At 38.3% G+C, this 23,728-nt stretch overlaps 1 protein-coding gene across 7 annotated transcripts in view; it reads right to left on the bottom strand.

Annotated features, from left to right (window-relative positions):
• ZNF697 (zinc finger protein 697) overlaps positions 1-23,728 on the bottom strand; it is a 42,752-nt gene that overhangs the window by 10,459 nt on the left and 8,565 nt on the right. For 6 of the 7 annotated variants that reach the window (XM_074263244.1, XM_074263249.1, XM_074263250.1 and 3 more), the window contains exon 2: positions 2,909-3,000. The gene's annotated coding sequence lies outside the window, so the exon portion shown is untranslated. Of the gene's footprint in view, positions 1-2,908; positions 3,001-4,341; positions 21,950-23,728 lie in introns of those variants that run through there. The other variant, XM_074263246.1, reaches the window with a different exon arrangement.

Here is a 23,728-nt window from a genome sequence, read left to right as displayed (position 1 = left end):
AATAATTATGAATAACCCTTAGAACTAATTCTGTGCTCAGAATGATAGATGCATGTTTTAGATCCAGCAAGAATCCTCATCTTCACAGCTGGGCAGAGACTCTGGGTAGCCCTGGGGTCCCAATGCCAACTCGGTAGATAGACTCTAGGACTTTGATGGCCATAAGGAAAAACTTTTTCTCCCTCCTACATCCTTCCCACACAGTCAGTACCACTTCTAGCCAATTAATCACAATTATTTATCATTCTAAATCTTCCTCTGCTCCTCCTTTATACATACTTCCTCTTTGATATCTCACCAACTCTCATGGATTCAATTATTATTTATGTACCTATTACTTCCAAATGTACACATTTTGTTCAGAATCTCTCTCAACTCCAGTCCTATATTAGTTTCCCTCTGGACTTCTATCCTTGTCTTGTTGACATTATCAAACTCAGCATATCCCAAACAGAATGCAATTGCGTTTCCCCTAAAATCCATTACCCTCCTCCAAACCTACCTATTCTTCAATTCAATAAACATTTATTAAGGGCCTATCACATCCCAAGCCCTGGAGGGATTCTTCTAGTGTTCCAGATTTGTCATCCATGCGTCTTCACTATCCCTCCCATAAATCATTCCCCATGTTTTGCTTTGTCAGTCTTATCCACTCTCCTCTCTTAACAGAACCACAACCTTAATTCAGATTCCAAACACGTTTCACCAGTGACTATTTTAACAGCCAACTAAAAGGTCTTCTCAATTGTGGTTTCACAATACTCCAATCTTTTCTCTTTATGGCTGCCAAATTAATATTCCTGGAACAAATGTCTGACTGTGACCTAGAACATGTCACTCAAACTGCTCAAAAATTCTCAGTGGCTTTTCCCTGCTTCAAAGAAAATTACAAACTCCTGAGCCTGGGGCTTAAAGCCTTTGACTTCTTGTTCCCAGGTACCTTCCTGTCACATTTCAACTCACTCCCCTCTATACTGAGAGTTCAAGCCAAACTGTTCTGAACCACATCTCCAACATTTTCATCTGTGCTTCTGGATCCTTAGCTAGCTCCCAGGCTACTCATTTCCTACTCATCCCTGCTTAGCTTACTTTAAAGCATCACTTTGTAAGTGAAGATTCCTTAAAACCATGGTGCTTTCCCTCTCCCCTTCTGGAAATTATTTTGAATTTACTTATCTTTGTACATTGGTATAATCTATATTTCATATTTGCAGGCTAAGCGTTAAAACTGACTTGCACATGAAAGCCTTTCAAAAATTTAAATACAGCTATCAGGTTCATTCTAAATCTCTGGGAAAAAGTATTCTTCATGGGCTCTCTTATTGTCTCTACATGTTCTCGGGACATGCTCCAATTGTCAATGTTCCTTTTAAAAAGTATTCAAAAGAGAACACAACACTCTTTAAGTGGCTCTGACCTTCACTGGGCCCACAGTGGTCAAGATATTCCCATAGGTATTACTTTATCCATGAATAAAAACAAAGACTTACATTCAATTATCTTCAAGGTCCCTTTCTAGATCTATAATTTAACACTGATCCTTATTAAATTTCCTCTGCATATTACCACAGACCATTTTTTGGGTCCCCAGTTATCTCATCTAATGCATGGGCCATCAATTTTAGATTCATGCCATGTAAGAATTTGATTTATAGCTTTTTTCATCCTTTATATGATATGTAAAAAGCACAATACAGATAAGTGCTGAACAGGAACAGAAGGCCATTCAAAAGATTATTCCAGGCTGGCATTACTGATCCATTGGTCCCTGATTGGTTACTAATGCAATGAAGTCTGCTACTACCTACGCCTCTTCTCTCCACCTACTTCACAACAGTAGCACAAGATTCTGTTAAAATGTCTCCTGAAATTACAGATGTACCCGGTCAGTAGCAATTCCCTTCAATGACTTCAATAATCCTATAAGTTAGGGAAACTGCTCAAAACAAACATTTTTAAAAGTGCTCATAAACTATTTAATAATATTATTAGAAACTAAGTTTCCCCACACTGTTAAGGTTTATAGTTTTAAAGACTCAAAATTCATAAGATTAAAAAATTTTAGAGTTAAAAGCTACCCTGAAGATAACCTGATCTACATCTCTTCCTTTCCTTCTTCCTCCCTTCTTCCTGTAATGCTGGAGAAACTGAGGCAAGATAGAGATTAGAGAGTTTTTAATATTTTATTAATTGGAGAGAATAACTGACTGGACAGGACTCTCGTCTCAAAGTATCCAGTGACTAATGTGAGAATCCCAACTCTTTTAGATGACTTTGAAACAAAGAAAAGAGTGGGAAGTTTTCAGAACCATATGGTTCTGGCAGGATGGGGAGAGGCTATAAATTCCTATTAGGAAGCCAGAGTCAGGATGTCTGAATAAACAGAAGTAAAGATGTCAAAGAAGTATCCGGGATAGTCTTATCTTTTGGAATATTTAGAAGGGTAGTGTCATAAATTCTTGAGGGCAGAAGGAGTTAGGAGCCAGGAAGTCTGATCTTCCCCTCATCTTGAGTCTCACATTGACAATTTATAACCTTAGAGAAAATAGTCCTCAATCTTAATGAACCAGAGGAGGGTTTTACAACTAAGGGGATTGAGGCAAAACAGTTAAGGAAACTTAAAGTGCAACAATTCAGGGAAACTCAGTCAGGACAATTAGGGAAACTAGGAAACTGAGATAGAAAAGTTCAAGGAGACTGTGGCATAACATTCCCTCTCTTAACAGGAAAGGAAAAATACCAATGATCAAAAAGAAGCCCTCTAGAAGATCACACTCATGGTAAGGGTCCTCTGCTTCTCACCCTTATGCTCTTCCTCCACTAATAGAAAAGTTACTTTGAATTGTGCAGGTTCTTCCACTCTGAGCCACCAATGACCTAGAATCAATTTTATCTAGCATATGCTTACCCGTGTTTTCCACCTTTAGAAGCAAGGGATTCCTCTGGCTTGCTGATGCCTTCAGGTCAGCTTCCTGGCAGAGGGGAATCTCTTCTCAGAAGCTGCATTAAAGAGAAAAATTTTTTTAAAGGGGAAAATGAGCTCTTTCAAAAATCACTTGGCCACACTAAAAACTAAATGAAGGTAGGCGATTCTAACCAATGATTTTTGCCAAGCAAAGTAACCTCAACAAGAACAATATTTAGGGAAAGGAAGAGTTGGTAAAATGGCATGTTAACAAGAACTAGAAAATCTCTTTGCTCTACTCCGCCCCTAACAAAAAGAGGTGGTCAGAAGAGAATAGAATGTACAATGAGTCCCAGAGAGATATGGACTCTTGCAAACTACGGGCAAATCCTTCATCACGGCACGGTTGTAGATTTGGTTGAGTTGCTGCTTCATAGAGAAAAAGGAAGGCCCAAAGGGAGATGGGAACAGCTAGTTCTTTATGGATGGACCTGTGGTCACAGGCTAGTTATTTAACATCTATGGGTCTCGCTAAGATTACACATTTATAAATAACGAGAATGACAACTTCTACTTCTCGAGTAATAGAATGGTTGGGACATATGTGATTTGCCAACAATAAAATGAACTATTATTAGCCAAAGTAGGAGAACTCCACTAAAGTAAAGAAAGATCTGAACAAAAGACTGGCTATTTGGTGAATCACAAGGGACAATGCTAAGAGTGATATTTAAATTTGGAAAATAATTTATTATTTGAATTCTTTACATCCATCCTTGAAGAGAAGAAAATGACATTGGCAGCTGGAGTCAGACTATCAACTGTGGCAGCCACTTTATCAATCCATTTAGCAGTTGTTAATGGATAAAGGCCAATCACAAAGGCAAGGACCAAGACTGTGATCACAATGGATCATCAACAACAACCAATTAAGCAGCAATTTTTTTGGAAGATGAATGAGCAGAAAGAGTTAGATATGTGATCAACTCAGTACACCAAAGATGGGCCACATGAGATAGTATAGTCGATTTGTGATTTACTTGCTCTATTGAAGGTGGATTGGAAGCATGACTTTCAAATAAGATGACAATAAGGAGGAAATACAAATAACTTTGACCTCAATGAAACAAGCACTCCTGGAAGGTGAATTAGTTTCACTGGAGCACCACCTCTACTCTAAACAGAGCCACAAACACGCTGACCAAATTCTACAAACAATACCCAGCCACTGCTCTTATGCAACCTAGCATCTCTGATATAAATATACAATTAAAATGCAAAGCAAAATTTTAAAAGTGCAAAGAAATTCAGCCATGGTGCTGGGAGGAAGCAAGGGAGGGAATCAAGAGAAGAGAAAGGACTGAGAATCAGTAAGGAAAATTTCAAGAGAGAAATGGCTCTTAAGTTAAGGGGAGGAGTCTTTATAACAGATTTACCATGAAGCTGGACTCTTCTGGGATTGCTCTATAAGGCCCAGAAAAACTGAGATAAGAGTTTCCTTAACATTGTTAACATGAAGCTGTTCTGTTATCTCTGGGCTCTCATCCTCTCCTTATTTATACAGTGAAGCCCATGGCAAACAGGCAGAAGAGCAGCTCCTCCCACCATAATCCCCACTTCCTCCACTGCCTCCTGGACCACAGGAATATCACTTCAGCCCTATAACTGACACCTCGAGAATTTCTGCACTTCTGGGTCCCTTCCCTGCACCTGAGAGATCCACAACACATGGCAGGCTGGACACAAGTCTCAAAGTCCAGACTACAAAGAAATTTTCATGGGTAAGATGTCACTTCTGATACTTTTCCAGCTCTTCTCCTTTCCTCTTATTATCTCAATCAATACTGCTCAAATACACACAATACCCCACATATCCTAGAAACGAAAACGATCCGATCCGTGAGCTAAGAATTCCTGAACAATATGCTCAGATGCTTTCTAAAATAGAAGAGGCTTTTCTGAATAGTGAAAGAATTCTGATTTTTTTTTTACTCCAATAAGAGTACCAACTAACAAATCTCATCAACTTAAAAAAATTTTTTTTTTAATTGTCTACTATGGCATTTAGCAGTAAACAGAGTTCTGGATCTAGAATTGGAGAATTGGACTTCAAACATGGCCTCAGATAGTGTGTGACCCTGCCTCAATTTTCCACATCTGTAAAATGGGTATAATACCACCAACTTTGCAAGGTTGTTGTGAGGATTAAATGAGATAGTATTTTGTAAAATGTTGAATGTAGCTGAAATATAATACATATAAATGCTTGCTCCATTCTCCCCGCTAATGGGTAGGAATAAACCAGTACCAATTTCATTTTAAAGAGAGAGATCGGGGCACAATTTTTGTGACTTCAATTTCTGGAAGTCACAAAAAAGACAGAAAAGAGTCCAGGAAAAAAAAAGTAGCCTTTTATCAGCTAACCCTGCTCAAATCATCCATCAGAACATGAGACCTCTATGAAACTACATGCTTCTTTTGTGGAGGCCAGAAATCTGACCGGCTGTATTCTCTGGACAGGAAGCCCAAAGTAAGGGTTAACATTCAGAAGCAGCAAGCTGCATGCTGCCCCCCAAGGACGACCTTCTGAAATTAAGAACTTGGAGGAAAGGAGCAGGATAGTCAAAACAACAATACAACCACAATCATGAAGGACTTCATCTTAAGTGGATACTTTGGTAGATTAAAACCAAGAGAATACTCAGGAACTGATACACAGCAGCTGAAGGGCAGAAAGGGAGGATCCGGGTCAAAGAAAATCAGAACAGGCTGAAATCAAGCAGAGAGCCTGTCCTATCACAAAGCTGGCAGAGGGAAATTAGACTCTGGCTTACTTTTAATAGTGAATTAGCTAACACTGGGCACTGCCACTTTTGGAGGGACTGACCTGCCAGGATGTGAAAACCACATACCATATTTCCCCCCTCCCTTCATAGATGGTGGCGGCTCCAAAATGGTATAAATGACAAAGCTCACATCAGCATGTAGGTTCAATTTCAACATGGATCAAGTTTTTACTAAGTGTCATCATGAAGACTACAAACCAGTGGAAGCTGTGACATACAAAGACATAAATGACAAAGGTAGGAGACATATAAAAGAAATGTTCTAAGAGGTCTCAGAATGGACTCATTACCTACTACAGAGAGTAGAAGAAAATTGTCAGAGAGAGTTCCTGGAGGCAGTAGCAACTGAGTTAGGCCCTGAGGACTGGCAGGATTCCTAAGAAATTTTACTAATTTCACTTTTTGTTTGTTTGGTTAGTTTTTTTCTCATGGTTTCCCCCCTCTTTTTGGTCTGATTTTTCTTGCGCAGCATGGCAAATATGGAGATATGTTTCAGTCTATATTGGACTGCTTGCTGTTTTGGGGAGGAAGGAGAAAAACTTGGATCTCAAGGTTTTGGCACAAATGAAATGTTGAAAACTATCTTTACGTGTATGTGGAAAATTAAAAATAAATAAGAGATCCCAGAGACCATCCAATTTAACTCATGCATGCTCAAAAAGAATTCCCAGTCTGAGAGACCCAACAACTCTATCTTGTTGTACAGAGATGGACTAAGATAGTCCATTAGGCTTAAGTGACAAAACCTACTTTGACACATATGACAAATGTGGGAGACATATAAAACAAGGCTCTATGAGGTCCCAGAGGATGAGAACAATTTGTTCCAACAGCCATGAAGGCAGCTGAAGCAGGTGTTGAGGTGAACTTAAGTATTAAGGACATCATGTGTATGTGCGTGTATATATATCCATCCCATGGCCACCCCCAACTTTTTTGACTTTTATCCTGCCTCTGAACTTCAAAAAAAAAGAGGGAGTAAATCCCATGATTTTGTGCCATCCAATCTCACTTAACTACAATTCACTCACCAATCAAGATATCACCCATGAAGTCATTGAAATGAAAGGACAAAGAAGCTAGTCTAACTGAGCTGGATGTATTGATTGGAAGCTTGGAGCCAGAGGAATATATTCTAGTACACTAATACTACCTAGTCCAAGTGACAAAAATGGAACTCGTAAATGGCAGAAAAATTGTGATGGCACTTCAGGGGCCAAAAGGGTATCATAATATACTTCAATTGTCTATAACAAATCTGAAATAGTTTTTTAAGTTGTCTTTCCTGCTGGAGTCTAAGTACTTTAATGACTCATTTTCACAGATGGATTGATCTTAGTGTTTTTCAGCAAGCTCTGGGATCAGTAGGAATCATACTTATCCCACATAGTGAATCCATTTAAAAGCCTATAATCACTGCAAAGGGGCATCTGGCCACTTGTCATAAAAAACAAATAACAGACTCCCTTAGTCAAAGAGTCTGCTAAAGGATAGGTTTGGGGGCAGTCCTAGGATGGAGTCCAAAATGGAGGTTCCAAGTTCAAAATGGGAGTAGAAATCAGACAGGTAGACCTGAGGATTGAATCAAATTCACAGCAGCCAGTGAGGGGACAGAGATCCCAATTTAGGCACACTTAAAAATCCCCTTGACGATCCTTAACAGATCAAGAGCATAGACCCTCAAGTAGAAAAGGAGAAATACAACCACATTCTACCTTCTGATGGTAAATAAAAACAAACATACCAGGAACCAACACTTCTAGACCAGGTAACTTGGACCTTCTTGTACCTCAAGGCCCAGCAGCATAGTTGTCCCTAAATAAAGAATGCCTCCTTTACATGGGGCTGCTAGTAGGAGTCCTCTATTGTTAAGGTAGCAGCTAGATCTACCATAGTGCAAAGAATCTGGGCTGAGAACTGGCAAGTTCTCAAATCCAGCCCCAGATTCTTACTGTTATTGGGCAAGTCATGTAACCCTGTTTGCCTCAAATTTCCCCATATGCAAAATAATCTGGAGAAGAAAATGGTAAATCATTCTAATATCTTTGCTAAGAAAACCCAAATGGGGCCATGAAGAATTGGACACAACTGGAAAACAACACTGTTGAGATGAACCTTTCGAATCCTTAAGGAGCAGAAAAGGTCTAGCAGATAGAGAAATGGATTGGCTGTCAGAGGACTTGGATTCAAGTTACAACTCTGTGAGTCTCTAAACAAGTTACTTAATGCCTCATTAATGAGCCTGGACCACCAGACTTGCGAGGCCCTGCTCTAATTCTGTGTGATACTTTGATGAGGCTTGGGAGATATGCTTGGCTGGGCATATGGTACACAGGACATACAAATTTCTCTACCCAATGAGAAAAGACACCCAGGTGGAAGGCTGGAGAGTGTGGTCTCAGCGACAGCAAGGGTCCTTCTCCCTGCTCTTCCTGCCCGCACACCTGGTCAGGAGCAGGGAGGGCAAAGGGAGAGCAAGGAAAAGAATCATGTACCATAGTCAGTGGGAGATGGCTGGTTGCCAGCAGAGCCATGCTGTCAGGGGAAGGAAGCAGATCTGGGCGGCTGTCCAAAACCAGCTCCTCCTCAGCCTCTTCCACGGCTCTGGCTCCTTTCCTGTCTGGGAGCCTCCCTTTCTCCCTAGCCCTCACCCCTTTTTCTAGCAGCAGCCTCCCCTTCCCCTGAAGGGCTGACTCATCAGAGCAGGGCAGGCAGGACTCTCCCAGGCAGATGGGCAGAGCTCACAGCTACATGGACAAGGCTCTCTCGGGTGGGTGGGCAAAGCTTTCCCGGGTTGGCAGCAGGCCTCTCAAGTGCTGGACCACCTCTTCTGCTCCCTGCTCAATGAGGCCTTCAGTGTGACACAAACACTTCCTTCATGCATCTCCTGTATTTTGCCAAGGTGAAGAACATTGGGGATGGAAGGCAGAGTCAGACTCGGTTGGTGTGTGGTTAGCTTACTGAAGCACCTCCCTTCATCACCCCCATTTCTCTGCTTAGCAGAGGAAGAAGGACATACTTATTTTACAAAGCAATGTAAAAATAATATGCTATGATATTTAAATGTTTCATGAAATGGAGCCCTTTATTGAGGACTTGGGACCTGGAGGTGGGAAGAAACAGGCTTACATCTTTCCTCTGATGCTAGGAATGCAACCCAGAAGTAAAACCACTTTTAGAGCCTATTTCCTCCTATGTTTATTGTTGTTTGTTTGTTCCCATCCTGTCAGACTCTTTGTGACCCCATTGGAGGCTTTCTTGGCAAAGGAAATTGTAGTTTGCGATTTCTTTCTTCATTTTATAAGAAACTAAGGCAAATGAAGTGCTGTGACTTGCCCAGGGTCACACAACTCAGGGCTCCCAGACTCCAAGTCAGGTGCTCTGTCCCAGCTCCAACAATGCACCAATTTAAGGTGATGATATAAAAGGCCAGTCTACCCCATTGTGCCCAAAAACATATTTCTTAAAAAATTATCTGACATGCACCTCAATTATATCACAAGATGCTTACTTCAAAAGGAAATCAATTGGCGTTCTTTCTGTAAAAAGGAGAATGCTTCCATACAGCAATCGAAAACCCTTGATTTATCTTTTTGGGCAAACCTGGACACTCATAGGCTAGTTTTGTTTTACAACTGGTACATTCACATTATTTCCTGCCTTTACTTCAGAAAACAGAATCATAGAGTTCAGTCTCACCAGCGATGGAGGATAAAAGTTTAAATCAGTGGTCATTTCTGGAGCAGCTAAATTAAATCAATAAGCATGTATTAAGCCCCTAATATGTGCTTGGTTCTTCATTTGCAAATCAAGCTAGAATACAAAAAGAGACAAATAACACAAGCTAAAGGAAGAACCAACATGCAAACAAATACAGACAAACCATACATAGGATAAATAAGAGATAATTAATAGAGGGAAGGCACTAGAATTAGAGTTAGAAAAGGCTTTCACTAAAAGATAGGATTTTTGTTGGAGCTTCAAGGAAGCTAGGAAGTTTAAGAAAAAAAAAAACCTAACTGGTTCTTCCTGAGGACAAAAGTAGTCATTACTCCTCAGATCAGATGGGTCAAGATGAAAAGCACCAAGGAAAGAGAATATATGCTTAGCAGCTCCTTCCCCACATTTTCAGGGATCTTGACCAACTTTATATGGTACACTAGATGATAAAGGGAATGGGATATAAGAGTCAGTCTTTCCCACTGGAATCCTTAACTGACTCTGTGACCCTGGCCACAGTTTCCTGATCTGGGCTGGGCTTTCCTCTGTCTATTGATGGCTTCACCTCCCAGTCTACAGAGCTAGGGTAAAGCACTGTCATTCGGGTCACTTAGGGTTATAAGTATTAACCAAGCTTCAGGTCTAGAAAACTTCTAATTTTAGGTGATCCTTCTCTTAGTGGTTTTCCCTTATTTACCAGAGGACTGAAATATATACTTAGTAAAAGGAAAATTCAAATCCAAAGCAACAGTGAAGTCAATTTATAGCTTAACTGATCATTGGCATTTCTTAGATTTCCAGGTGTTTCTGGATTGGAGATTTCCCACTAGATTAGCTGAGTTAAGATCCCTCCATTCAGCCTGAAACCCCAGCCAGTCATAGCTGCCAAGCTCCATATATGCCATAGCTCCACCTCCCAGAGGCCAGCAAAGCACAAAGAATTGGGTCTACTCCCTCATTTACACCCCAAGACATCATGAGCTCCCTGATTTACATTCACAAAAACAGCATTTACTCATCCATTCTTGCTACTTAGTGAGAATAAGGAAGTTTTAACCTGGCTGGATACACTATATTTTAGCCTAAGAATCTTTGCTCTTATAATATTTCTATCCTGTGCAGTACATTGGACCTCATCTATTATTATTATACATGGGCATTTCCTCTCTAGAATTTAAGACTACCTCAAAAGACCAAGCTTTGGATGAGTTGTTTGGGTTTTTTTTTAGCCACAAGGCAAAGAAAAGACTGATAGTCAGATGAAAATGTTCATTTCTGAGTAAAATCATAATATTTTTGTGTCAACTAACTTTCTTCTGATATTAGGGAAGAAAAACATGAGTGGCTATATCAAGGGAATATTTTGAGGCCATACTCCTAAGTAAGCTAAAGAAATTACTTGAAGTATTCAACATTTCACATAATTTTAATACTTGGAATATTCAAAATACTATCTCAGAGAACAACGTCAACTTGCTCAAGGAATTGCACAAGGCTTCTTAAGTTCTGCCAAATTATTTATAAAACCTTACCTTACCTAGCTTTCAAACAACTCTGGGAGGTTATATTATTTATGTATTATAGTACTATCAACCACATTTTACAAATGGGGAAACTGACATTTTGAGTAATTAAGTCATTTTCCCAAGGTCACACCATGAAGGACATGAAGGACGTGGCATTTGAAAACATTCCCTGAATGAATTTCTCTCTACCATAGCTGATTGCTTTTTAAAATTTAGGTTACAACAGAAAATTTAAGCTCCCCATAAAATTGTTATCAAGGATGCTTCCTTGGATAACCTACTAAACTATCTTGTTTTGGAATACTTTGAGAATCAATCTTGTCAAAACCACCAGACAGGATAAGGTGACTTCAGGATAGCTTTTCTAGTCTAAATAATTTTACGATCAGATTTCCACTGGAATGATTGGCTTCCAAAGACAACTTTTATTAGTTGGGAAAGAAAGACAGGAGGACCATCATCAAAGAAAGGACAGAAATATGTCTACAACTAGCTTTTTTTTCCCCTTCTTCTCATGAAGGAAGAGACAAAGGGAAACAGAGAAGGGGAGCTGAAAAATATATATTCAGATGACCTAGCTTCCTCACTGTACCTTTAAACACGGAAAATGCTCTTCCAATTCCCTGCTTAAAATAACTGTGGAGCCTTCTTGGAGAAGAATGGCAGATATGTTCCAGCCCAATGCATTCCAGCAATAGGTAAATGATCTGCTTTGTCAAGTATCCCACAGGCAGAGAGCTATAATTTTAAAAATTATAGTTGCCATCCATTCTTGGATTTTCTTACATCATGGTTAAGTTCTGACTAAGGATTAAGTAGGTATATGAATTTGGGCAAAATCAGTTCTCCTCTCCAAGCCTCAATTTCTCTCACCTATAAAATGAAGCGGACTGGTCCTGATGATCTCTAAAACTCCCTTTTCCAGATTTTTTTTTTTCAGTTCAAAATGAGCATTTTCATTGAATACCAGTTTTAACTTTTATTGGGTTATTAATACAGCATGATGTAATAGAACAAGAAGTAGATCTGGATTCAAGGGAAAAATGAAGAAATAGAGCTTTGGTCTACTTCCCCTTAGTAACAGTGATGCCATGAGGTAAATGCTGTGGCCATGTCATAATCAACCTAACACTAATGCCATACCACAATATAGTTATGACAGGGTAAGCTCTTGGCTCATAGTAAGTACTATAAATATTATCTATTATTATGTCCTTTTTTTTCTTTTTGCCTGATGGCTGACACTTTGCTAACTTCTTTTGGGTCCCTGGACAAATCATTACACTACATTGTATACTATAAGGCTACAAGCCAAGACTAAAGTAGAGGGAACTGGCACGTGATTTTTTTGTTTGCAGATAATTGTGTGCTCAATGAAAACTCTGAAGTCACAGTGTGGCAATATATAGCTCAATTCTCTGCTGCCTGTGCTAGTTTTGGTCTAAGAATTAACACTAAGAGCAAAATTAAGTTAACTTGTATATATACCGATTTTTCCCCAACCACCAATACAATATCCATACACAAAACCCCTGGAACAGCAAAGTTGAAATAGTGAACACTGTGGATAATAAATTCACTTACCTTGGCAGTATACTTTCCAGGGATGATGAGACTGGTGCAGCCATTGCCAGATAAGGGTGTTAGATTGCCTACTAAACTGAAGGTCAAGAAAGCCTTTGCAATGACCTCTAGTTATATTCCTGTAAAACCTGGACAGTCTACCAGCACCATGCCAGGAAAATGAAATCACTTACAGTCGAATTGTCTTAGGAAGACTCTGAAGATCACCCAGCAAAATGAGGCTCTGGACACTGAGGTCGTTTCTTGCACTAAACTGCCAAGCATACAATGCTACTTACTGCATTGAGAGTCATTCCAATTACTTAGTATCTATATTGTACAAATGCCAAACTTACTCCTGCCTAAAAGACCTTTTTAAGGAGAACTCATGTAACACAAGCACTCACATGGTGGTCAGAAGAAGCAATACAAGGACACATTCAAGGTCTCTGTGAAGAACTTTGGAATCGATTGCGTGACATGAGACACTGGCAAGAGAACGTGCAACATATGTGCTTTATTCTATGAGTGAAGCAGAATTGCAGAAACTCAAAAAAGAAATGTTAGTTGCATCTCCACTGAATGTTCATATGGATCATTTGTGTCCTACCTATGGGAAAACCTTCCAGAATCTGATCAGCCAGTCAGACACATTGTACATTTTGATGATGCTATTTTGATCTTCTTTGAGAAAGAGAATTAATCAATTAATATTATTAGATGATCTCTAAGTCTCCTTTCAGTCCTATGATTCAGATGACTCCTATGATTCACATGACTCCACATTAGTAATATAACTTAAGGTGGATCAGCTTTTTAAAAATTACATGCCAAAGAAAAAATAAATTCAGTGATTCTCCCTTAAGAGAAAGGGAAGAAGCACCTTTGTTTTTAAAATATCTGTTTGGACACCAAAGGCACTAAATGATGTACATAATTTAGATGATAACAGGCAACATGAATTTGAGGATGGAAGGTAGATGAGGAAAGCCAAGCTGTTTTTAAAAAACATACAAAAAGCAATAGCATTTTAAATCAGAGATAGGGTTAAAAAAAATTCTGTCCCTTCTTTTGCTGTTTCCAAGGAAGCAAGAAATAGGCTTTCAAAAGATTGCTTTATGCCTGCTTCCATTTCAGAAGGTTCAATATCAAAAACCAAAAGGAAATTAAAAATGGGAGGTTATTTAGCAACAGCTAAATAACAAATTTATAATAATAAATATTAACAAGTGTTAATAATAAACAGCTAAATATATAAGCCATGGGGCAATGCTGTGTTTGTGGCACAAACTAACATACTGATGCAAGAGTCTAATACAGTACATTACTAACAAATCACCCTCCAAAATGACATCCCAAATCAACAGAAAAGTGAGTGAGAAGAAAGAGAGCTCAGTATGGGAACTAATTGTTGTGGTGATCTGTGACAATGTAATGTCCATGTTCAAAAAAAAAAAAAAAAAGACATAAAAAACAACCTATAATTCATTAATCCAAGTCAAATTTCCCTATTAATATATAGCCTTTTTAGGAGGAACTCAAGCTACTGAGCAACTTCACTCAAAAGTGATGGAAAGACAGGAGAAAGAACTCAACACTTAGTTTGGGAGGGGGGAAGTGAAGACTCATTTCTTAATGCTAACTATGTATGAAGAGGCATTGTACTAACTACTTTACAAAATATTATATCCTTGGATTCTCCTAACAGCCTTGCAAAGTTAAGGTGCTATTATTATCTCCATTTTACAGCTGAGTCCACTGTTTTGTTCAGGAAATGACAAGAGGCAGTGTGGTATAGTAGAAAGAACGCTTACAAGTCAAAAGACCTTGAATAATAATGATAATGAGGATTTTAAATATAATTTATATAATTCCTTACTATGTGCTAAGCACCATAGTACAAATACCAACACAAATTAGTTTTTCCCTGTCCTTAAATATTTTCTACTTTATTGGGGATGTTAGGGGAAAGGCAATGACAGGAGAGATGATCATACACAAAAAAAGTATGGGAGCCTAAAGAGATTTGATAATTGGAAGATTTAGGAAATACCCTTTGTACAAAATGACAATTGAACTGGGTCTTTAAGGAAGCCAGAGAAGCCAGGATAATGCAGAGGCACTAAGCTAGTGCCGGCCCTTCAGAGACCACCTCTCATCTCTTCCCTACTCACATATAGTGACAAAAAAATTTTATTCCCCTTTAAAATGTGAGTTCCTTGAGGGTAGGACTTCTTCACCTTCTCTATTCATTCCCTTCTTTCAGGACATAGCCTGATTATCTGGTAGGCACTTAAATGCTTTTTAATGAATTGATTTTTGACAAGGCTGGGAAAAGTCACAAGAGCAGGAAAGGTAACATGATTGATGCAAAGAAAATAGTCTTTTAACATCTCAGGGTTCCAGTTTCTTTACCTTTAAAAAAAAAAAAGGCACTTCTTTTCTGGTCAAAGATGCTTCGTAAACCATAAAGCAAAATGGATATATGGAATAGTAATTATTATTCTCTTTGAAATAGTCTCCTGGTGAGGATCACTCACACCAAATATACCCACTTGGCTTCATTTTACTTGTTCTAAAGATTTCTTCTGCATGATGTTCAGGACTAACCTCAGGATTGCAACATTTTACATATGAACCAGGGATCTTCAATCTTCTGTCTCCCTCATTTTGGGAGATCAAGAAGGGATGGGAGAAAGAGATTAGTCACATCCTCCTAGGAAACTTCTAAAAATTAGGGCTAAAGCTTGGAAATCGAAAACCACACAATTACAGAAACCTTAGAGAAAGTCTGTCTCTACAGGCTAGAAAAAAAGCTAAGCAATCTATTAGTCCAAGGTCACATAGCTGCTTACTAATCTCTCCCTCTTTAAATTCCTCATGTCACTTAACACGTTCTCTCTTCTATGCTAGTTATTTGTGCACATAGCTGTGCACATAGCCCATGTGGAATGTTCTCATTAGATCCTAAGCTTCCAGAGCACTTCCAGCTGAGTCCTATATGTGCCCCTCCCCAACACCTAATCCAGGGTCTTGCACATTGCAGCAGCTTAATATATATGTTAGATTAACTGAACTGGCAGACTGGAGTCCTTGCCACCTAGTTCAGTCTACTTTACAAGATGGCAAATACAAGCCACTGTGAAAGCATTCTTGGCCGCAAAATCTAATTTGATGATCAGTTTTCCTGATACTTTTAAGTTCATTTATTTGGTCCGCCATAGTTACTCATTATATAATTGAAACCCTGGGCTCAAGCTCAAGTCCCAGTGAGAACCTCTTCAGACCGTATTTGAAACCAGCATATCTACTAGATAGTTTTCCAGTTCCTGTTAGGTGTTGATTTTAGCTGCCAGTCAAATATTTATTAAGCATTAACCTACACAGCAGCAGAACACTTGGCTAGCAAAAGTTAACCTTTCCTTTCATAATATACTTTCCTTTATGAAAAAGGACCTTCCTCTTAAAACCTACATGTCAATTTAATAAAATAAACATCTGAAAAGTACCTGTTTTTTTTTTTTTTTTGAGGAACTGGGAATACAGAGAAAGCCCAAACCCAAAGCATTCCTGTCCTCAAGGGGACTATTTTCTACTGAGGAAGGATTCAGTATACCACTTGTTTCCATGAGTAGTGCAAACAATACATCAAAATAGTGATATTGTGAATCATTCAAAAAGCATTTACTATGGTAAATAGTAAGGCACTGTGCTGGTGATAGTAAGAAAGGCATAAGACCATCTTTGGACTTCAAAGAGCTCACAATCTGATGAAGGAGAAAACATGCAAACAACTGTGTACAAGCCAGATAACAGACAGGATAAATCAGAGTTAACGAATAGAGAACAGCTCCCTTGGTTGGTGGTTAGCTATCAGGCAAAAATTCTTGCTTGTATGGCTTCAAGATTTCTTCTCACTCACTCCTGGCCATCACGACTCAGTACAGCTACATACAACAGTAACAACCACAAGCTTCTATGTAGCACTCCCCCTGAATACAAACTATCAAGTGCCCACTCACTCCTTTCTATAGGAAATTGGCTCACAAGAGAGCTTGTACACAGCAGACAGAGAGTTTTGTCATTTCTTCAGTTTTCTCTGCCCTATACCTGCTGCAACTCTCTGCTAAAACCAGCTGTTGATAAATGCTTGTTTTCCTTTCCCTATTCAAAAGACAAATTATAAGGGAAACTGCTATTCTAAACTTGATTTGAACAAGCACAGAAAGATAGGAAATTCTGGAAGAAAAGCAACAACCTTATTTTACCATTTGTGATGGAGAAGAGGAAAAAGCAAACATGGTCTGTCACAGCATAGGGAGAGAGTAGATTTCAAGAGATGAGTAAAATTCAAGAATCTTATTCCATGAAATAAGGTTCAACAGAGAAAATAGTGCTAGAGGAATGAGAAACTCTCAAAAATGAAATGTGGAAAATACAGGGAAGCTGTTAGAAGGAACAAGGTAAATAAATCAACCAAATCAGGTTTTGAAGGCACCAAAAGAAGATGGGAGGGAAGAGGTTAAATGTGTTAAAATCTGGGCACAATATTGCCACAAAACCCATCTATCTTGCATCTCTCTCCACATATACACAAAATATTTGTTATATTGTTGTTCATCTTGGAGTACGGGTAGGGCTTATAAGGCTCTATCTCAGGTTGAGCACAAGTGGTCCATTGGAACATTTAGAGTGAAAGCGGGTCTGGTTTTCGCAGCTCATATTTCCTTTGGGCTTTGCTCACAGATCATCTTTGATGTGGGCATAACATGCTAGGTGGTCTTGTGTCAGGGTCAATACAAAAATTCTTCAGAGAGACCTTAAAAGTGTCCTTATACCACTTTTACTCATCAGCATAAAACACCATAAAATAATCTTTTGGGTAAGCCTACAGTTGTCATTCAAACTATGTGGCCAGCTCACCAAGTTTTGTTCTTTACCTATGAGTCTGAACACTAGGCAATTCAGCCGGGAGCTCAGTGCCTTATCTTACCAGATGATCTTCAGTATGTGAGACAATTCAAGTAGAAGCAGTTCAATTTTCTGACAGAGCAGTGATAGATCATCCGGGTTTCACAGGCATACAACAGTCATTAGCATGATGGCTCTTAAATAAGTCAGGTAGGCAGCTTCTCTCACACTTTTTTTTGGAGTTTACCAAATACTGAGCTAGCTCTGGTGATATAAGCATCAATTTCATTATCTATCTGGACAGCCCTGGAGAGCAGACTGCTGGGATAAGTGAATTTGTCCACAGCATTCAAAATTTCTTCATTTACTGTGACCAATGATTGGCTGGTGTTGGTTGGTGGAGAATCTCTCTTTTTTTCTTAGTATTGACCGTCAAGCCAAAATTAGCATGTATCTCAGCTTTAGAGAAAATCACCTGCAAATGAAAAATTTGTCATATACCAACAGTCCCTCCGCTGCGATCTTTTCAAGTTAGTTTACCTCAGTGCAGAAGCTGATCTTTATGCCATTTTCTTCCTCACTGAAGGTGTCTGACAACATGGAAAACTTCTTGCTGAAAAGCAGGGGAGCAGGTACATAATCCTGACTTCTCTCCTTAGGTGACTGGAAAAACACGAGAGCATCATCCTTCATCCAGAATCCACGCCATTGTGAAACTGGGGTACAATGCTGATGAACTTCTCTGGGCAACCCGATTTCTCCATGATCTTCCCCAAGCCCTCACAACTGACAATGCTGAAGGTCTTGGATACAGAACTCTGTTCTCTCCTGGTATATCTCCTAGAGGTGTTAGGCAGCAAACACCATGTTGACTGTTCTTTAATCTTTTCTGAAGCCACACTGACTCTCAGACAGAGGGACCATCTTCCAGGTGATTAATCAGCCAATTAAAAAGGACTCTGGCAAGAATCTTGCTAAGAATGACTAGGAGAAACAGGACAATCTTTTCCTTTACAAGGATGAACAATGGAGACTCCTTCCATCCTTCTCACATAGGTATATTAGTATATTAGCACATATTAATATGTTATAATATATTTATAACACATAATAACTTGAATTATACTGTAGATAAAAGGAGCTTCTAAAAGATGGAATTGCTGCTCCAAGTGAATGGGACAATATTACTGCTGACGAAAGGCAGAACAGCTCAAGTCTTAATCTGCTTGTACTTCAAGGAGAATGATTTTTATGCTGGGCAATATGAAATAAAAAATGGCTAACAGAAACTGACACCCAAAATATGTAAGAAAACAGTAAGAAAACCTCTGGCTCTTCTTCAATTCAAGTTCCTTGGTCTTGATGAACTACAAAGGATACACTCTAGGATACTAGGATACTAAAAGTAACTGCTGAACCACTCCCAGGGATATTTTGAAAGCTTGTGGAGAATGGGACCATTCCCACAGAACTGGAGAAAGAGAGCTATCACCCAATTTTCTAAAACCAAGAGAGAATTAAACCTTCCAACTACAGGGTAGTAAGTTTGACTATGAATCTGGGTAAAATTCTAAAATGTATTATTAAAAGGAAGTGACCACCTAGAAAAGGAAACAGTGATTATAAAGAACCAGCATAGCTTAAGTGAGAACAGGTCATGGCAGATAACTTCATTTCCTTTTTGGAGAGAATGACAAAACTAGTTAAGTAGAAAGCATACTGTAAAAGTGATTTATTTAGATTTTTGACTAAGCATTTGATAAACTTCCATTCTGTTCTTTGGGTTAAATCAGAGTGGACTCTTGTGTCTTTCCCCATTAGAATGTAAGATCACCACTAGCAGAAACTGTTTTCTTCTTTGTACTTGCATTCCTGCTGCCTAGCATGTAGAATGTGTTTAATAAATACGTGTTGATTGATTGGTTGAGCCCAGTCAATAAAGAGTCAAGTTGATTAAAGTTCAATGTCAACCTGGAATAAGATCTCCATCAAAGTATCCCTGGGTTCTGGGTTTATTCCTGGATATAAATCTGACCAATCACCTTATTTTTTTTAAAGTAGAACAAGATCACCAAATGAACAGATGGCATAAATCTGCAAAGGTCAGACAATGCAATAAGTGAGCAGTCAGGATTCTAAAATATCTGACAAGATATTAACAAAGTTTGCAAAAAACTCCAGAAGTACATTCTTGAGAAGATTTGGCTGGATAGAAATTTATCTTAGATGTGAGGAGTTTAGTCAACTGCATATTCAATGATTAGTCAACAGTGCAATATGGCAAAAAAAAAAAAAAAAAATGCTAAAATAAACTTAAGGTACATGAGGAGAGGCATAATATACAGAACTAAGGGTAGTGATAGTCTGACTTATTTTTTCCTCAAGAGTATTCCCAAATACATGTAAAGATAGTTTTCAATATTCATTTTTGTAAGATTTTGTGTTCCAAATTTTCTTTCTTTCTCCTTCTCCCCCTTCCAAGAAAGCAAACAATCTGATATTGTACATATGTACAATTCTTTTAAACATATTTCCTTATTGTTTTGATTTTTCTTAAACAAGCAAATCAAAAGGGTAAAAACCATGATAAAGAAAAAGGAAACAAACAAACAAAAAAAGGTGAAAATGCAATGCTTCAATCTACATTCCGTGTTCACAGTTCCTTCTCTGGATGCAGATGCCATTTTTCACTCCAAGTCTATTGGAACTGTCTTAGATCACAACATTACTGAGAAGAACTAAGTCTATCATAGTTGATCACATAATCTTGCTGTTACTGTTCTAGTAACTTCAGAATACTTCACTCAGCATCAGTTCATGTAAGTTTTACCAGCCTTTTCTGACATCAGCCTACTCATTTCTTATAGAACAATAATATTGCATTAATTTAATATACCATAACTTATTCAGCAATTCCCCAATTCAGCATCTACTCTATTTCCAATTCCTTGCCACTACAAAAAGAGCTGCTACAAACATTTTTACACCTGTGGGTTCTTTTCCTTCTTTTATGATCTCTTTGGGATACAGAACCAATAATGATGCTGGATCAAAAGGTATGCACAGTTTTAAAGACCTTTGGATATAGTAATAGTGAGTCAGATTAGTGGGCCATCAGATAAAATCTGAAACACTGTTTAATAATGGACCTTACATCTTAGGAAGAACAGACAAGTTATCGATTATGAAACCAGGATGATGAAGAATTTTCAGGTCATTCCATATTGGGATTTTCTTTAGAAATGGGGATGTTTAATTCATAAAAGACCTGGCCTAAGAGGATGCTGGTAGGGTGAAGAAGAGAAAGAATTGACTCTGATAGAAGTACAAAAGCAACAGATTTCAGCTTGATATAAATTTCCTAACAAGCAATGTTACTGTGTGGTTCAGAAATGGTGAGGGCGTCACCATTTAATAAAAAAAGCTGAAGAGTTCTCTAGAAACATCTCTCATCCTCATTGGCTGAGGGGATTACATTCTAAACTTGGGAACTACCCAAGAAATTGACCTTGATTACTAAGTACATAGTTGGCCATATCTGAGAGAAATGGGGAGAAAATGATGTCATGGGAGTATAGCAGGAAAGGGACTTAAGTATGTTCAAAGTCCTTTAGGCCTACTCAAACTCTTAAGTAGATGAAGCCTACTCTTCAGAACTGTTCTGAGATCTCACCTCATCTCATTCACTATTCAAGACAGGAATGAGCTGCTTAACAAATGGCAAGGGATCCCCCTTTCTGGAAGTTTTCAAGCAAAAGCTGGAAGACAACTTATCGTTTCTCCTCTAACTCTCTTCATAATTGGTTCAGTCACCTACTCTTGCCATCTTCTTGTCATCTCTCCCCTATATATATATATTGCAAATCAATGCCATCAATGCTACTAGAAAAGGTTTGCCAATCAGCTTTTTGACAGCTTCCTTATCATCCCCAAGATTTCCCAGACCACCGATGCACTATGTGTTATCTACCACTACTATTACATAACTCCTGAAGGGGAGGTATGGTATTTGGGACCTGGTAAACAGTTAAATACTTTTCATTCATTCATAAAGCCTTAGTACACAATGCTGCTCTATTAATGTAGTGATCATATCATATGGCAAATTACTCTAGTATTTTTGTCAAGAAAACCCAAATGGAATCATGAAGAGTTTAATATGACTGAAAAATGACTGAGCAATAAAATCTAGTGTCTGACAAACCCAACAATCCAAGCTTTTGGGATAAGAATGCAACATTTTACAAAAAATTACTAAAAAAACTGGAAAGCAGTTTGGCAGAAATTAGTTATAACACCAAGATATGGTTAAAATGAATGCTATACAGGATGATATTGTAAATAAATTAGGGGAAATTGGGAAAACATACCTGTCAGATCTATGCTTGGTCAAACACCAAGCAAAGGATAGAGGATTATGAGAAATAAAATGTTGATTACACACACACACACACACACACACACACACACACACACACACACACACAATAAATAAATAAATAAATAAAGGTTTTTGCACAAACAAAACTAATGCAGCCAAAATCAGATGGAAAATAGCGTTATGCCACAGTCTCCTTGAACTGTTCTACCTCAGTTTCCCTGCACTAGTTTCCCTATTGTCCTGAATGAGTTTCCCTGAACTGTTCCACCTTAAGTTTCCTTACCTTCTGCCTCAGTCCCCTTAGTTGTAAACCCCTCCTCTGGTTCATTAAGACTGAGGACCATTTGCTCTAAGGTTATAAATTGTCAATGTGAGACTCAAGATGAGGGAAAGATCAGACTTCCTGGCTCCTAACTGCTTCTGCCCTCAAGAATTTATGGCACTACCCCTCTAAATATTCCAGAAGATAAGACTATCCCGGATACCTCATAGACATCTTTACTTCTTTTTATTCAGACATCCTGACTCTGGCTTCCAGTAAGAATTTATAGCCTCTCCCCATCCTGACAGAACCAAATGGTTCTGAAAACTTCCCACTCTTTTCTTTATTTTTTTCAAAGTCACATAAAAGAGTTGGGATTCTCACATTTGTCGCTGGATACTTTGAGACGAGAGTCCTATCCAGTCAATTATACTCTCTAATTAATAAAATATTAAAAACTCTCTAATCTCTATCTTGCCTCAATTTCTCTGGCATTACATTAGCAAGCAAAAAAAAATTTTTTTGCAACAAGTTTCTCATTTCTCAAATATATATGGAAATGAATCAAATTTACAAATTAGGAGCCATTTTCCAGTTGACAAATGGTCAAAGAATATGAATAATTTTCAGAAGAAGAAATCAAATATAGCAAGTTACATGAAATAATGCTCTAAATCCCTACTGATTAGAGAAATGCAAATTAAAACAACTCTGAAATACTGCCCCATACTAGTCAAATTGGCTAGCATGACAGAAAATGACCAATGCTGGAAGGGATATGGGGAAATGGAGATACTAATGCATATCTGGTGGACTTGTAAATCAATGTAGCCACTCTGAAAAACAATTTTGAATTATGCCTAAAGGACTACAAACATGTGTGCACTCTTTAACCTAGCAATACCAATTATTAAGCCTATATCCCATAGACATCAAGGGAAAAGGGAAAAGTACCTGTTTGTACAAAAATATTTATAGCAGCTTTTCTGTGTGTGGTGGTAGTGGCAAAGAATTGGAAATCATCAATTGGGTAATGGCTGAAGAAATTATGGTATACGATTGTGATGAAATATTATCATGCTAAAAGACATGACCAAGTTGGTTTCCAAAAGACCTAGTAAGAGTAAGACTTAAATGAACTCATGCAAAGTTAAGTGAGCACAACCAAAACATTGTATATAGTAACAGCAATATTGTAAGGATGATCAACTGTGAAAAACTATTGACTATCCAAATACTACAGTGCTATAAGAAATAATAAGCACACTGGGTCCATAATCCAAAGGGATCACACAAAAAAGGGAAAAAGATCCACACGTACAAAACCGTTTGTGGCAGCCCTTTTTGTGGTGGCAAGAAACTGGAAACTGAGTGGATGTCCATCAGTTGGACAATGGTTGAATTTAAGTTGTGGAATATTATCGTTCTATAAGAAACAATCAGCAGGATGATTCTGGAAAGGCCTGGAGAGACATGAACTAAGACCGATGCTTAAATAAAGCGAGCAAAATCAAGAGAACATTGTACATAATAATATCAACATTGTGCAATGATTCACTTTGATACACTTAGCTCTCTTCTGCAATTGATAAAAGACAATTCTAAAAGATCTAT

The sequence above is a fragment of the Sminthopsis crassicaudata genome, chromosome 4 (assembly GCF_048593235.1).
Source record: "Sminthopsis crassicaudata isolate SCR6 chromosome 4, ASM4859323v1, whole genome shotgun sequence".
NCBI classification, from domain to species: Eukaryota; Metazoa; Chordata; class Mammalia; order Dasyuromorphia; family Dasyuridae; genus Sminthopsis; species Sminthopsis crassicaudata.
This window is presented reverse-complemented; position numbering and strand designations above follow the sequence as displayed.